Source organism: Lathyrus oleraceus, chromosome 3 (genome assembly GCF_024323335.1).
Source record: "Lathyrus oleraceus cultivar Zhongwan6 chromosome 3, CAAS_Psat_ZW6_1.0, whole genome shotgun sequence".
Lineage (NCBI taxonomy): Eukaryota > Viridiplantae > Streptophyta > Magnoliopsida > Fabales > Fabaceae > Lathyrus > Lathyrus oleraceus.
The window spans coordinates 117,244,493-117,263,115 of NC_066581.1; positions in this window are offsets into that span (position 1 = coordinate 117,244,493).

The window sequence follows — 18,623 nt, forward strand, 5'->3', positions numbered from 1 at the left end:
CAGGGGTTGCCATACGCCTTTCACTGCTAGACTATGTTTTGATTGTACCAATAATATGGCTGAGTATGAAGCATGTATTTTGGGACTCAGAGCTGCCATAGACCTAAGGATCCAGTTTTTGAGTGTGTACGGAGACTCAGCATTAGTAATCAGTCAGATCAAAGGAGAATGGGACACTAAACATCCGAATCTCATCCCTTATCGAGAGAAGGTGTTGTCACTAATCCCATACTTTGGAGAGATTACATTCGAACATATCCCACGAGAAGAGAATCAGTTGGCAGACGCATTGGCTACCATGTCATCTATGTTCAGAGTCAGATGGGACAATGAAGCTCCCATGATCACCATTGAGCGATTGGATGAACCAGCACATTGTTATGAGCTTAATACTGATGAAGTGGAAGAGAAACCTTGGTTCCACGAAGTAAAAAGATATTTAGAAACTCAGGAGTACCCTGAGGGGGCATCTATCAAGGATAGAAAATTCCTGAGGAAGTTCTCTGCTAAATTATTTTTGAGTAATGGAGTATTATACAAACGTAACCACAATTCGACTTTGCTTCGCTGTGTGGATAAAAAGGAAGCAGAAAAGATTATGGGAGATATGCACGACGGTATTTTTAGGACTCATTCTAGTGGACATACGATGGCCAAGAAGATTCTGAGATCAGGGTATTATTGGTCTACCATGGAAGCTGATTGCCACCATCACTCCAGAACCTGTCACAAGTGCCAGATATATGCGGAGAAAGTACATGCACCTCCTGCTCCATTGAACGTGTTGACCGCACATTGGCCCTTTGCAATGTGGGGCATTGATATGATTGGGGAGATTAAACCTACTGCTTCTAATGGACATCGCTTCATCCTTGTCGCTATTGATTACTTTACAAAGTGGGTAGAGGCCGCCTCATTTGCTTCTGTCACCAAGAATGTGGTGGCACGGTTCATCAAGAATAGTCTTATTTGTCGGTATGGTATCCCTGAAAGGATTATCACCGACAATGGTACTAATTTGAACAACAAGATGATTACTGAACTCTGCACGCAGTTCAACGTAAAGCACCATAACTCTTCTCCGTACCGACCAAAGATGAATGGCGCTGTAGAAGCTGCTAATAAGAATATCAAGAAGATCATACAAAAGATGACGGTGACGTACAAAGACTGGCATGAGATGTTACCGTTTGCTCTTCACGGTTATCGCACTTCAGTACGCACTTCGACAGGAGCAACTCCTTTCTCTTTAGTCTACGGAATGGAAGTCGTTTTACCAGTGGAAGTTCAGATTCCCTCTCTAAGAATCATGAAAGAGGCGGGCTTAGATGAAGAGGAATGGATTCAGACTCGACTCGATCAGATAAACTTGATTGATGAGAAGAGACTTGCGGCTGTTTGTCATGGACAGATATATCAGAAGCGCATGACCCAGGCATTTAATAAAAGAGTCAAGAGACAGGTGTATCAAATTGGCGACTTGGTGGTAAAGCGCATCACTCTACCACAAGGTGATCCCAGAGGCAAATGGATTCCCACGTACGAAGGGCCGTTTGTAGTTAAGAAGGTATTCTCTGGTGGAGCCATGATACTAGCTACAATGGACGGCGAAGACTTCCCGCATCCCGTGAACGCAGACATAGTCAAAAAATACTACGCATAAAAGAGACCTGCTAGGTCGACGTACCTAGGCAAAAGTAAGGGCATCCCGGCAAACCAAAAAAGTTCGGGCAAAAATTAGGGATAAACATAAAAAAATGTGCACCCGGCAAGTCGAAAACCTGAAAAGGCGGCTTGGGCAAAAAAGGGTATCCTGGTGGATTGAAAACCTGAAAAGGCGGTCCAAGCAAAAATTAGGGATTAAAGCGTATGACTATGTCCCGTTCTCAGACAGCTTCATCCAAGTTCAAAGGACTGAACAAGCTAATTACTTCTATCCGACAGCAGGAGATGAGAGGCTTGAAGACATAATGGCAGTAGTGGAATTAAAGTCAATAGGACGTTTTCGGCATAACTTTCTCTTTGTTTTCTTGACAATTTCCTCTTACTAGGATTTTTGTCTCCTTGTACACAAATTGCCTGTTTATAGGCCCTCTTTCGAAATCAATATAATTTTAGTTTCAAAAAAAAAAATAAAAAAAAATGCTCTTGTTTTACTTTCTCTGTTTTGTTTGCATAAACGTCCATTGATTTAATTCGAATTAATATATGCATTTGGATATGATCGATGTTTACCAAAAATGCGTGCATAAAATAGAAATAGCGATTACTACTAGGCTTCAGGATCGAGGAGAAGGTCTAATCATGCTTTCCAATGAATCTGTTGCTAATCCTATTCCCCAGCAAAGCCAGTCATTCCCAGAAGAAAGTGGCATTACTAGACAAATGGGTCATCTCTTCCACCCCCAGCCGGGCTTCTGTTGAACATTTCTACCATCAGACAGAAATCAAGCATCCCCGGATAAGAAAGGGTCATCGATACCAGTATCTCCCAACCAGAAGATTGAGATTTGTTTTCCCCAGTAGAGTCCTCTGGAAGAACTTTTCAGATGCATAATTCATTCATTACATCATTTCACAGCATACGCATGCATACATCGTTCGCAGTTATTTTCGAAAGCATAAAACATCTCATGCATCATGACATGGCATGAAGCTAACTTTATTTTTTAGGTTAATTATTCCCCTGATACAGTCAAAACAAAGGTCCATTCAGACGGACATCCTCACCAATTACGTTCAGGATTCAACTACATCTTTCAGATATACTCCATGTCAACATTCATTCTGACATCCTCCTAACGATGGCATCTATAAGCCCATCCCAGACATTTATTGCAAATATAACATATACAAATACTATCAGATATAGCCTAGCGTACGGTTCATTCTGATTCAGCTCAACATATGACTCTTTCAACTCAGATGCGATCTAACGTACGATCCATTCCGACCTTCAACAACTCCAATACGGTCTAGCATACGACCCATTGGGACCTTCAAGGCCTCAAATGCTACCTAGCGTACGGTACATTCTGAAGTGTAGTCTGGCGTATGACTACCCCCTTCATCATCAGGTACAGCCTAACGGATGGCTCAGTCTACAACTCAGATACGATCTAGCATACGATCCATTCTGATCCTTCACCCCCCAGTAACGATACAGCCTAACGGACGGCTCGTTCTGCAACTCAGATACGATCTAGCGTACGATCCATTCTGATCCTTTATCCCCAGCAGTGTATGACTCATTCGGATTCTTATCTCATTTTGATTCGGCACAACATATTACTCCTCCAACAATACGGTCTAGCGTACGACCCATTTGGATCTTCATTCCTCAGATACTACCTAGCGTACGGTACATCCCGAGGTGTAGTCTAGCGTACGACTACTTTTCAGGTACAGCCTAACAGACGGCCCATTCTGCAACTCAGATACGATCTAGCGTATGATCCATTCTGATCTGTTGTCCCCAGCGGCGTATGACCCATTCTAACTCCCCAGTGAAGTCGACGGCCTAATGAATGACTCATTATACGGTCTGGCGTATGACCCAGTGACACCCATGACTTCAGATATCTTCTAACGTACGACGCACTCTGAAGCTCTCACATTAAACTTCCTAGATGGCATCTTTAAGCCCATCTCCATCAAGACTAACTAATTGACAAGTGCAAATTTTTGGGGCGTTCTAAGTGTTCAATAATCTTCCACCTCCAGACCACGAATGGCGTACATACCATTCTGACTCTCTCGGTTCAAGAATATTGAACAGGGGCAGCTGTCATACCCTAAAATTTGCCCATTAATATTTTAAGACATTTTTCAAGGCACTCCGACTCATTTTTATGACACTGATCTTAAAGGAACAAAGGCCCGGCTCACGAATGGCCCAATCCAGAAAATGGCCCAAACTGGCCTGCTCGCTAGGCGAGCAAATCCTTCGCCTAGCGAACGTTCGCTACACGCTCGCCTAGCGAAGCTGGCAGATAACAGAAAATTCTGGGCTTCATTCTGAGCCCATTAGGTCACCACGATCACTATAAATACTGGCACTTCAGCCACGAAAATGGACAGACCAAGACGGACAGAGAAGGACGTATAGAAACCCTGGCATAGAAATCCTGCTAATCCAGAGAATTCAGAAGGAGGAAACCCTGAAGGTAGCTCATCCGCACCGGAGCTACCGCCGCCCAACTCAATCCGGTATCCAGAGTGATCAGTCCCTTTCAACATCGCAATTGCAAATAGGTTTGCGCATCACCACTGTTTTATGCTTTCAATCGGTATTCTTTACATGCATAATGCGTTATGATTAAAGTTTTGACGTGTAATTTGATTTCACATGTGAGTCTAAGTATGCCTGAATATCCTGAATATTTGTCCATGCTATTCATGCAACTATATGCCATAAAGTTCCAGGTTCCGGAGATAGTGCTGTTGTCAAATTCAAAACCCGTAGACGCTCGCTAGCACATCGCTAAGCGAGCCCGTAGCGAGTCCTCGCTAAGCCTTCGCTAGGCGAGGCAGGGGCGAACGTACCAGTAGCTGTTTTTGTGTTTTGTCTTATGTTTGTCTTATTATAATCATGCATTATTTGGCCTTATGACTGTAGTGTTCATTTTGTAGTGCAATTTTCAATTGTACTTTATCTCGGTATTCTCACCCGTGTGTTTGAATTGTGTAAAGCTTGCATATTTCCGAAGAAACGACCGACCAGGTATTCCACTTTATTTGTGGGATACCCTCATGGAGATGTATTCCGAATTGCTTAATTAACTTTAGTGTGGAGATGCATCCTAATGGACTAATTAATATGACTATGCATCCTAATTGCCTAATTAATTTTAATGTGGAGGTTCATCCTAATTGATTGTAATACGGAAATTCATCTTAAAATATTGCCTTTGAATAGGTGATCTTGGACCTCTCTTTTGCCTTACGATATTACGGTACCACGGTCATGTCCCGCGAATGTGGGGATACACTTAGCAATGGCCCTTCGATTAAATCATCACAAAATAAATCATAGCCCCTCGGATGTTGCCTTCGAATATATGATTTCGTCCCTCGATGACCCTTCGGTGTAGCCTACGGTTAAATGATGATCGTCCCTTCGAATGCTAAGGTATCCTTACAACTGTTGCCTTCAATGACCTATCGATGACCCTACGATGACCCTTAAACATCCAAAGGGTAAAATTACTTACTTCTCAATAGTAAGGACATTTTTACCCTCATACGGATAGGAAACGTTCATAACGACCTTAGGAAGGTATAACTCTCAATTGCTGGATCATAACCTAAAACATTTCCCACCCCTCACACTTTGCAAATCCTAGAAAATCACCACTTGGTATACATTCAAACTAGAATCATTACCAAGTTACATTTTTCTAAACCGTTTTCAAAATCAAACGAGATAAATACTTTGTATACATTCATACGAGAATCATTACAAAGTTAAACTCTCTTTTCGAAACATTTTTTAAACAATTCACGAACACTTTTCAGACAAAAATATAAGTGATCCAGCAATTAAGAGCCCATGGATAACCATGGATACAAAGGGTGCTAACACCTTCCCTTTGTATAATGTACCTCCCGAACCCAAAATCTATTGAGGTCTTTCCTGTTCTTTTCCACCTTTCCTTATGGGATAAAAGAAAAGTCGGTGGCGACTCTTGCTATCCGCGACATTGCGATAAAAAGCAAAACACCCCAAGTCAGTTCACCGTATGACACACGCCTATTTCCAATTAAGGATCAACGTGTGCTACGTCTATTTCCAATTAAGGATCACCGTCTACTACCACACCTATTTCCAATTAAGGATCAACGTGTGCTACGCCTATTTCCATTCAAGGATCAATGTCTAATACCATGTGAACCCACAGTTTCACCGCTTCCACTATGAAGCCGACCATGCCATGAATGAATGTACAAATACCAATATATATGCAATTAAGATCATCTCTACCATCTTAACATTCCACATATCACCATAATTCAACTCTATGAATTATCCACCAATGGTACATATACACATTCATAACAAATACACCATTCACATAATATGCAATTAAGATCATCTTTACCATCTTAATCATTCCACATATAATCATAATTCAACTCTATGAATTATCCACCAATGGTACATATACACATTCATAACAATATATATCATTCATAAATATGCAATTAAGATCATCTCTACTATCTTAATCATTCCACATATAATCATAATTCAACTCTATGAATTATCCACCAATGGTACATATACACATTCATAACAATATATATCATTCATAAATATGTAACTAACATCATCTCTACTATCTTAACATTCCACATTCACCATATATAACTAATTATCAATTACGCACAATTAGATTTCATTCCAAGATGATTACAACTTTCAAAATCTCAATTTTTCATTTTTTTACAACAAGTAACCGGTTAACGCTCGGTGAGTAACCGGTTAACATAAAACAGAATTAATTTTCTGCGCAGATTTTCAAGCAAGTAACCGGTTAACGCTCGGTGGGTAACCGGTTAACGTAAAACAGAATGCAGAAATCTAAGCAAGTAACCGGTTAACGCTCGGTGGGTAACCGGTTAACACAAAAACAGAATGCAGAATTTTCTGCATTTTTCATCGTTGGAGGACTTTTGGACCTCCGATTTCGATTCCGTAAAAAGCCAAACGTTCAGAAAATTATGACTCATACAATACTCTAAGTATATAACATTAATTTACAGTTTTAACACCATCAAATCACCACAAATCGATAATACTCATCAACCTAACAATTTCAAACAACCATACAAAATTAGGGATTTTAACCTAAACATACATCTATCCATTGACCCAATCATACTAACTCATAATAATAAGGATTCCCCCATTACCTCTTCAATTTTCTGGAAACCTTAGCTTCCCTCTTGTTCTTCTCCTCTTCTCCTTCTCTTTCCCTCTTCTCTTTCTCTATTGTTGTCAAATGATTAAATGAATCCTATTCTCCCTCTCCTCTTACTATTTATATTAGTATTCTATTTGGGCTTAAAGAGTGATATCTCTTATTTAATTAATAGGCCCAATAAGACCTAATATTTAAATATCTCTATTTAGTTCAATTAAATTAAACTAACACAATATACACACCAAGTTAATTAATTCAATTATTCATTATATCTCATATCAACTAAATAATTGATTAACACACCAAATTAATTAATATAATCGATTATTATACTACCTAATAATCAATTAATTAATTAACACTCCAAATAAATAAAATAAAATATAGTAATACTAACATAAGAAATAATTACTAAAAATAGGTTGTTACACGATGCATCTCCGAAAGACACATGAACATCTTCAATATTTTGCATTTCTTTAAACAAGTGTTTGTGACCACACATATGATTACTTGCCCCTGAGTCGAGATACCACATAGTGTCATTTTTCGAGTCTACTTATTTTTGAGTCATCAGCAAAAAGCCTTCATTTGCTTTGGCTTCCAAAGCTAGATTGGTTGTTACTTTTACCTTCTTTTCGACTCGACAATCTTTTGCCAGATGTCCCACTTTACCATAATTATAGCATTTGTAGAAGTTGCAATCCTTCACGTAATGACCATACTTCCCACACTTGTAGCATTCGAAGTTTGAGTAATTCGACCTGCCACCTTTTCCTCGACCACATCCTATTCCACACTAGTTTGGTTTATTCGGTTGTCCCTTCTCTTTATTATATTCTTTAAGATTGTCGTTTTGCCATTTCTAGTGAGTTGGTTCACCACTGTTTGTACAAGCGTGATGTAGTCAGATACAACTTTTGGCTCTTTCATCTGCATCCTCTCCAATTCGCCACGAAGAGTTGGGAGTTGAACTTGCTTCACTCGGTCTGCTCCTTTGAACACTTTTTCTAACGTGTCCCATGCTTCTTTCGACGTAGTCGAACCGACAATTTTTTCAAATCGTGATTCGTCAACTGCTCGAAACAACATGTACAATGTCGTCTTATCCTTTGATTGCGTCTCTTTCAACGCCTTGTTTTGAGCTGTCGTATATCTTGTAGTGTCTGTTGGTTCTTCAAATCCATCTTTGGTCACCTCCCACGTATCTAGAGATCCAAGAAGAACTTTCATTTGGATACTCCAATTTTTATAATTTGACTTCGTTAGTCGCGACAGTGGCATTTGACTCATCATGTTTGCCATTAGCTCTGATACCAATTTGATATCAGAAGCACTACTTTTATATATTCTGTTAACATGAAAGTGCAACCTTGGTCTTTATATAGATCCAAAGATTTTTGTTATTCTAGGAAATTAAAACAAATAGATATTATTAATAGGTCACTATCTCTTGACCTTCCAACTATAACAGACTCTTTATCTTTCCACTAATTTATTAATAAAAACCACTTAATATAACATTAAAGTTTTTTCTTTCGGACGTGTTGAACTATATAGGTGCATGCTTATTCCACTCTTATGTTTTTTTTATGCTAGGTGAATACCACTTCGCCTAAAAAGCACTCTATCTGAACCTAACATTGAGATAGTTGTGGTAACATTAAACACCAAAATCTGATTAGTCTCCTAAGCTACTATTTATTCCCTTTATCTTCTATTAGAAAAAGCCACAAAAAATATTAATTTTTTTTTATAAATGACTTTGTTATTTTATTTTAATTTTAGGGGAAAAATGGAAAAGAATTGACCGACATCTACATCTAAAAAATAGCGCTAGTTCTATGAGTGACATATTTGTACCATGAATGGAGTCCTGCATCATCCACAGGGGTATAAAATCATCGAATATTTTATGAGATTAATTACTATGCATTTTCAGTTTAAAAAGATTTACACTATCAATTCATCACCATCACCCGTTTGAATTACTTTATAGACTTTTAAAATAAAAGTCAAACTTATTTTAATATCGAACGTCTAGGATCAACTGACGGTGTAAAATCTCTTTATACTGTCAGTGTATTTCAGTTAAATCCATATTTTATTTTATACATATATATATATATATATATATATATATATATATATATATATATATATATATATATATATATATATATATATATATATATATATATATATATATATATATATATATTAAACACAATTTATATTTATTGTAATAATATTCTTAGTGTAATTGATGGTTACTCACCGTTGACAAATGAGTAAACTTAAGAGTGGTTTGTTCCATTATCACATTAATTTCATAATGAATATCTTGAAAATATTAATTAAGAAAATAATTTCATGAATAATTTTAATCTCGTCGGTTTAGTTTTAGAAATAATTATAAAAAATTAATTAATAAAATGTAAAAAGTTGATTAACGGAGTTATGTATTTAGTTAATAAACATCTAAATATAAAAATAATTTTTAATAATAAAATAAAGTTGATTAATATTAAATATTGATTAATAAAATTATAAAATTGATTAATTATACTGTACTCTTTAATAAAAAATGAAATTAATTTTTACATATATTTTTTAAAATATTATTTTATTATTATAATATTTACTATTCAGCATATTAATAATCAGGTAAATACGGTATAGTGTAATATTTTTCTAAAAAGAATATGCATAAAATCACATCTATTATTACACTAAAAAGCATGTCAACAATTTACACATCACTACAACTTTATAAGAAAACTTCACAATTTACATTATTTCTATAACACATAATAGATAGAGGAGAAAACAAAGGAGGTAATTATCATTACATTGACATAAGAAAACAAGGAAAACTTACTTGTGGCCTTGTATCAACAAGAACCATGTGAATATCACTACTACAACGAAACAAGTTTATTTAGATCCATGCTCAAACTAATAGATTAGCAAGAGCTTTGCATGCAGTTAGCAACTCGAGTGACTTTTTTTCAACCTCATATAACACTTAAAAGTTAAAACAAAACTCTCAAATTAACAATAGCTACCATGTTCCATTGTCACCTCTAAACATAAATTACTGAATGACTAAATTAGAAGATATGGGGCCTAAATAGCTTTCCATTTCACCTACACCTCATCTCCAAAAATAACAAGCTACTGAGAAATATAGAGGGTAGGTAAAGGATTAAATACAATTAATTATGGATAGAGAAATAAATAAAAAAGTAAAATAAATAAATTAAAATAACTATTCTTTTTAAAAAAAATCGAAAATAACCAATAATTCAAATTTTTTTATTAAAATAATCAGGTTTTAAAGATGATGCGTCAGATGATTTGGCGCATCCCCAATGCATTAAGAGGAGGCGCTAATAGCATTGGCGCATGCATTGGGCTCCTCATGAGGAGGCGCCAATGCTATTGGCGCATGCATTGGTCCTCATGAGGAGGCGTCAATGCTCTTGGCGCCTAGGTGCATTTGGTTGGTGTATGCGTCAATTCATCTGGCGCTTACATCCCTTGTATTTTTTAATTTTTTTTATTTTTATTTTTTTTAATTTTTAATTTTTAATTTTCATTATTTAATAAATAATAAATAGTAATGGAAAAAAATAAATTTATTGATGATATAATAATTTGTTACATTGGACTGACAATAAACTAATGACCGGCCTGATTATAACGTCCCCTTGTTCCACATCTAGGTGCGTTAGTTTGTCTCCGAGGTCTCCCACGATTTCCTTGAGGTGTTTGAGGTCTTTGTGTGTGTAAGACCCTAATTTTGACCCTAAGATCCCTCATGGCATCATGTTATTGTACAAGTGCATTGCCTCAAGGATCATAGCATGGTTGACTCCTTAACCCTAGGGTTGAGACTTGTTTGACTGTTTTGAAACCACCAAGCATGCTTGTATTGTATATTATTGCTTTTCTTATTTGATTACTAACCAAAAGCACAAAAATATGTCACTAACTCTTTTTGTTTTGAAGCTCAAGTGATCATGTGTTCCAATGCTCCTAGGAGGCTCCTAAGCCCAATGCAATGGCTAGATGAAGATGAGAGAAAGCATGAAAATGGTCCACAAAGCTCCTAATCATCATATATGTCTCCCAAGTACCTCAATTTTCTAATTTGATCAAGATAACCCAAAGGGCTTGAAGATTGTTTCCCAAGGAAACTCTAATTCAACTGTGCTTTGACTATGCCTTGCCCATGAAGCAACCTCAACCTATGATCAAATTTAATAAAGGGAAGTTCTTTAATTCATCACTTTATTCATATTTGATCCTATTTGAGGATCCTCTATCATTCATTCATCAAGATTGGAAGTTTGGCCTTGAAAAGTTGACCAGTCAAGTCATCTGACTAAACTGAGATCCAATAAGATATAACTTTTGATGTGTTTGTCAAATGAAGATGACTCCAAGAACAAAACTGTTACTAAGAACCATATGAACAACATTCATGTTCATCATTCATTTCAAAATATTATAGGTCATTTTGACTGAAACCCTAATTTTGGGTCAACTTACCAATGGCATAACTTCCTTAATTTTATGATTTTGAGGTGAGACCAAATGCATTGGAAAGCTTGAGATGTCTAATTCAAATTTTATGTTGGACAAATTTTCATAATCCTAAAATAAATATATGTGATAATACAAAACATTATAGGTCATCTTGGACCTAATTCATTGAATTTGAAAAAGTACCCAACTCCAAACGCCCATAACTTTGTCATATAAAATCCAAATGATGCAAAACTTGAAAATATCTACAACTTTGATGTTGGAGGTTTTTCCATTTGAAGCTTGCATAATGAAAACATAGGGGTTTGATTAGGCTTGCTTTTGGTGAAATTTTTCAAATGTGACTTAAACATGTTTTGCACTTGGATCTTCCAGGCTAGTTTTCATTAATTTGCACATGCCAAATGAATTTTTGCCCAACATAACTTGTGTTCCTTATTTCAAGGGCTTTCCAACTATTACTCACATTACTCTTTTGGACTTACCATTTGAGAGTTTCGAAGTCATTTCCATTTAGGTGCATTTTGGTATTTCATGTTATAACTTGGTATGCAAGCTGATTCCATTACATGTACACGTCCAAATCTTTTCCATATGAACTCAGCATGATTTTGCAGCCATCATTGGGCCTTCCACATGCCTGTACAGGCTCATGCATCCAATTTCAAATTGTCATGCACATGAGGGAAGTGTGATGCACAGCCACCTTCAAAAGAGATGTTTTGAATTGAATGTTGACTTTTGGTTTAGTCAATAAACCTAAAAGTAACGAAAACCCCCGCTATAGTGTGCTGACTTGATCGAGCGATGGCTGGTGGGAAGGTCCGACGGAAGTTCCATCGGTATTTGACAGATGTGTCATCATTTGCTCCCAATATTCGGAGGGGCTCTGGCCAACGGCGCTTCCGTAATGGAGTTCGGTGTCCATGTCATCGTAGTTAGGTCGTTGGGGTTGGGTGAATTGGGGATGATATAGTTGCCCAAATTGGGCCATTGAGTCGTTTTAGAAACGAAGCAATGGTTCTTGGGGTGTACTATAGTTAAACAATGGTTGAGTGTTATGTTGATGGGATGTTTGGGTGGTCATTGGTGGGGGGCTACGATGAAGTGACCCATATGAATCATCTGGGCTATAAACGGTTGTGGTTGCGAGGTTTGATTCTTAGTTTTGTGTTTGGATGGGTGGTATGAATGGATTACGATATTGGATGGTTGGTTGTTTGGTGGTTGGCATGAACGAGTTACGAGGTTGGGTGTTTGGTTGTTGTGTGTATGTGGTAGGTTGATGTTGTGTGGTTGGTTGTTGGGTTTGGGTGGGTTCACATTGGTGTGGGTGGGGAATTGTTATGGGGCGTACGATGACGAAGCAAGTTGGCGTGGATCCATCAAATACCACGGCTCAGATACAAATTGTTGAGTTGTTACCAACCTAAACCATACCATATATTGTTGAATCGGTCTTGCACCATGGATGACTGGTTCGTTTAAGATGTATTGTCGTTGATTCCTCCATTGACGAAATATCTCTTTTGCAAAGTCTCTCCAGTCAAAATAATCCCATTGTGCATCAACCCTTTTTTATGCCAATTCCTCAAACACGTGGGAGATTCTGAAATCTGTTGTAGCATTCTGAACTCCGCTTACTCTGGTGCATTTCCACCATAGTGAATCGGATAATCAGTGTCTTCGTTGTCTAAACTGCAACATCGTTGTGGTTCACATCATGATCCAGACCCAGATATGGCCTCCAGATAAACTGTAAAGCAATACGAAACGATTAGATGGAAAATAATTTGAGAAGTGTTTTTAAATTAAAATATAGTTGGGTGGGATTATTACATCGTCATGTCCAATGTGGTCCAATAGATTGCGATAGACTACAATAGCGTGTTTTGGACACCTATTGTAGTTCATGCCCCTTACTGACCACCTTAGATAAAAAAAACAAGTGAAAAATATTATTTACTGTTAATTATAATATAAAATATAATTAACTAAATGGTAAATGGTAAAGTGTTAGACTTAATTGGTTGCAAACGGGAACATGAATGGACGCTCATTTATCGAGGTGAGCGACAGCAATCTTGATCAACCCCAAGCTTGAAGCAAATACGCACATGAAAAAAAGTATAGGTATTCTTTTTTGTAGTTTTACACATTGCACTATATAGATGGACCAACACAGTTGAACCTCAACTATAAGTGTTTACCTTATTAATGTTGCGTAATAAAGGTAAATACATTATATTTACAGAACTACCTGTACTTTCTAGAAACAAACAATTACCAAATAAAATCATAATATAACACCGAGATTTTATTATTTTCTCATATTCGGTTGAATCTTCGGACAATACTATACTGGCATAATATTGTTTAAGGTATTTTAAATTTATACCTTGTCCCCTTGCTTGACCGGGTGTGTCTCCCTCAGTTTCGTCGTCTAACAAAGGGGCACCCAATAATTCATTGCAGATATTGTTGTCTTGGTTAACTTTACCATTCACGACCTTTCCATCTATACGGAGACCCAATAACATATACATGTCCTCAAGTGTGACGGTACACTCACCAATCGGAAGGTGAAATGTGTGGGTCTCGGGTCTCCACCTCTCCAACAAAGTCAGAATGAACTTGTACTTCACCGAATATGAAACAATGTTGAGTAGATTTCCAAATCCATATCCTCTAATATATTGTTCTATTAAAGGATCATGGGGTACATGTTCATGTACACGGCATCTAAAACGCTCCGGATCCTAATAACAAAAAAGTAAGAAAATACAATAAGAAGAAGAAATACATAATCAACAAACACAACTCTATAAGAAGTAAGAAAAACATAGATAACAAAGGTATAAGACTAAAAACAGAAAAAGTAAAAAGATAGAGATAACATATAAATGCCGAGATATTCTCGAGTGTGCCTCTGTGTTCATCGCCCATAGTCAACAAAGACATGATTTGATTTTGCAGAGCTTGAGTCTGGTAGAGGATTAATGTGACAAAGAAGAATATAATTGAGTATTGATGAAGATGATTTGATATTTTTGATATGAGAGGCTATTTAAAGATGAATGAGTGATTAGGTTTGCAACCTAAGAAGAATGGGATTGGTTGCATGCAATGGCAAAAGAAGACAATGGAATGACAAAATGCAGAAACCATGTGAAGAATCTTTGTTTTAGGCGCATGTGAAGAATCCACATGCAAAGGAAGAGGCATCCTTCCTCTTGGCGCCTGCATGTGATTCTTCATATGCAAGGAAGAGGCGTCCTTCCTCTTGGCGCCTTAGTGTAGGGAAATGGGAAGGGGCGCCCTTCCTAGTGGCGCCTTGGTACAATTGTTGTGAAGGGGCGCCCTTCCTCTTGGCGCCCAAGTTACTTTATGACGCCTAGAGAATGGGCGTATGTTGGGAATATTAGGGCATAGGGATTCCTTGGTTCAGAGATTCCTGGATTCCCTGGGCGCATGTGTGTTCTTGTCACTCTTGTCACTGCGTGTTAGATTCTTTTTACTACATGCATGGTCAAGTCTGTACAGACAATGACCAAGTGATCAATGCAACACTATTTATGTTGTGCAGATGAATAACTTACCAATGCATTCAATTCCAGTAAAGAAATTTAAATATTTAATATTTGAATAAAATGTCTTCCACACAACATTACATGATCAGTGCCCATGTCGAAGGTGAAATATTTGATCATCAGTTGTTCGGTTTTTGTTTTCGAAACACAGAGGTAACTCGGTTTACAATAAATCGACGATCAAATTTTTCACATATGAAATAAATAATAGAAAAGAAATGGCAATGCAGTAATGTGGGCCAAATCATCTATAAAAATTCGGTTTGGTTTGCAGAAAACCAGGTAAAATTTTATCAGAAGAAGATTCGAGATGATGACGATGTTCAACATATGTTTGTCAGTCACGAACAATTTGGTTACAACGATATAGAGTTATATATATTACCATATCAACAACAAATGTCTCAGTTCATTGATCAGTCACAAGTGTTTTGTGAGACTGATGACGAACAAGCTGAGGTGAATGTTCCAGGTGATGAAGAAGAAGAAACCGAGATCATGGTTGATTCAATGGTGAACGCTGATGAGAAAGAGGAGCCAATAGCAGCAAGTCATGTATACTGCCCACCCCAACACATGACAAGGTTGAATTTGGGTTCAGATGAACCTTCAGCAGATGTATGGTACAATCCTTACGTGCAGATGCAAGGATCTTTGAAACAAGGAGACACAATTCGCACAAAAGAGGAACGTGTAAAAGCCATTAAGAAATTCTACATGCAACTATCAGCTGATTTCAGAGTTGACAAAACTGACGCATCGAAGTATAAAGTTTATTGTCTAAATGAGCATTGCCTTTTTAGGTTGTCAGCTTCGTACCGGAAGAGGAACGAGTCTTGGGAGATTGGATCAATGGGTCCAGATCACACATGCATGTTGATAAACCCAATGCAGGATCATCGTAAATTAAGCTCTTAGCTAATATGCGACGAAATATTGTCTGTCATTGGCGACAATCCGTCGTTAAAGGTGAGTACAATAATCTCGCATATTAGGGCAGAGTACGAGTACACTCCATTATATAGGAAGGCATGGATAGCTAGGACAAAGGCTGTTGAAAAAGTGTTTGGCAATTGGGAGGAGTCTTACAAACAACTTTAGAAATACTTGTTGGATCTAAAACAATATGCTCCCGGGATAATTGTCAAGTTGGAAACATTGCCCGCGTATACACCAGATGGTATGTGTGCTGTTGGAAATAGAATATTTCACCGTCTCTTCTGGGTGTATCAACCATGTATCATAGGTTTTTATTTCTGTAAACCAACTATACAAATTTATGGTACACGATTGTACGAAAAATTCAAAGGAACTTTACTAATTGCAGTGGCACAAGATGGGAACAACAATATTTTTCCAATCGCCTTTGCCCTAGTTGAAGGGGAGACTGCTGAGGGATGGAGTTTTTTCCTAAGAAATCTCTGATTGCACGTTGCACCTCAGCCTAACTTATGTTTGATCTCGGATGTGTTCTGTATTAGACATATTGCTCAAAATCCTCCTTCGACACATGTGTTATGTATTAGACATATTGCTCAAAATTTCATGCGGGAAATCAATGATAACACGTTGTGGAAGAAGGTTGTTGATGACACTGAAATTCACCGTATTTTCGACTCCGACTTCGCATGCATTTTAGTTGGTTTATTATTATTTTGTTATTTTATTACTATGTTTTTCTTTGTTTTCAGATTTGCAATCTAATTGGATACCATTTTTGACATCAAAAGGAAGAATCTTGCAGAAGCCTTAAGGAGACTTCAAAAACTGCGCAGGCTTTTGACTGGCACAAAATATTCCAACTATTCTAGTGCTTCTTTGGCTGATGCAAGTGAAGGTGCGGTGAACCTCCTTATCCAACAACTCAAAGCTAATATCTTTGAAGTTGACCTCCTTAATTCTATTGAAGGAGATTCTCAACTTGGCATGGATATTCAGAAGTTGTTGGCTAAACTTAATAAGCAAAGAGTCTCAGATTCCATGGTTCAGTTCCTGTTTGAATTTGAAGCCTACTTCGATAAGATTATTCGAGACATAAACCTCAAAAAGGCCTATGACGCTCAACTTCAAGAAAAAAAAAGGGGAAATGACTGCAACATGGGATACAAGTGGCGCTTCCGAAAAAGAGGTCGATAAGCTTGAAAATCAACTCCAAGAATATCTAGACAAGAAGGCTTCATTTGATGATCAAATTTCAAACCGCCGCGCCAAAGAAATTGAAAGTTTGGAAAGGCAAAAGCCTGAGCTCGAATGGGATAAGTTGCTGCCTACCAAAGAGATCATTGATCAAGTAGCTACCAAGGGTATCGAACACAGTGAAGTTTCTCTCCGACTAAGAACTGAGGTTGATTTTGTAGAAGATGCTAGTGACCGCCTGACCACCAGACTTGCATTCTCCAAGACCAAGCTCAAATACTTTAGATCTAGATTTCCTACTTAAGCATACTTTGGATATTTCAATTTTTTGGAATGTAATTTTTTGTAATGACTGCCATTTTGGCACCTACTTTTGAACACCATTTTGGCATCTCGTATTTATGCATATTATTCTATTGAAATTCGAATTTCTTGTAGCATAGGTTTTTACCTTTTTAAATACTTACTGTTTACTCTCAGGATTCAACGGTCAGATGATAACTCTTCGATATCATAAGCATTATTAGAGAATCGAATGATTCAAAATGAACCTTCCTAAATAAAGGGACCATTTTCCTAAAGTCTTATCTTTTCGATCTATAAGCAAAATAACTTTCCATACACAATCTCTGGTCAATAATGTTTTAACCTTAACCTTCTTATTATAGGCCTTGACTACTCACACTTTTTGCCTTATCAAAGCATGTAATGCAGCTAGACTTTCCTCATCCAAGTCGAGCAATTCATCCAACATCATATTCCAGTAGCATTCAAATGGTATCTCATTTTTTCTTTGAATCCTAGTCGATTATAGATATACTTCGACAGGTAAGACAACATCATGTCTATAGTTTAATCAAAAAAGAGTAGTATTAGTTGGTTCCTTGGGGGATGTTAGACATCCCAACAAGACTTGATCCAAAGTTTTATGCAAATTATTTGCCTTCTTTCCCACATGCTTCTTGATTAGACCAATTATGATTTTATTGGCTGTGTCGACTGTCATACCCCAATTTTGTCCGGGCATATTTAAATTTTTTAAAAAATCGATTTCATTTTTAATTTGCATCATATGCACAGCATGACATGCATTTCATCATGAATAAAACCTAAAATATCAGTCAGAATAAATTTATTGAAAATACAGACAAATTGGTTAAATCATTTCTCAAGAACATGTAAAATCAGCGGGTAAAAAGTTTCAGAATTAAAATTACAGACACCAGTATTATTAATCTACCGTTCATGTAGTTTAACCTGGTGTGCTCGTTGTAATTTTCAGAAGCTGTTTCAGTTGCGTTTTGACCCGCCTGAGCCTTTTAACCGGTGCAAACTTATTTCAGAATTTGAAGAAATGCTGTATTTTTTCAATAAGTATATTTTGTGCTGATCATTTTAGTGTGTCTGATTTAATTTT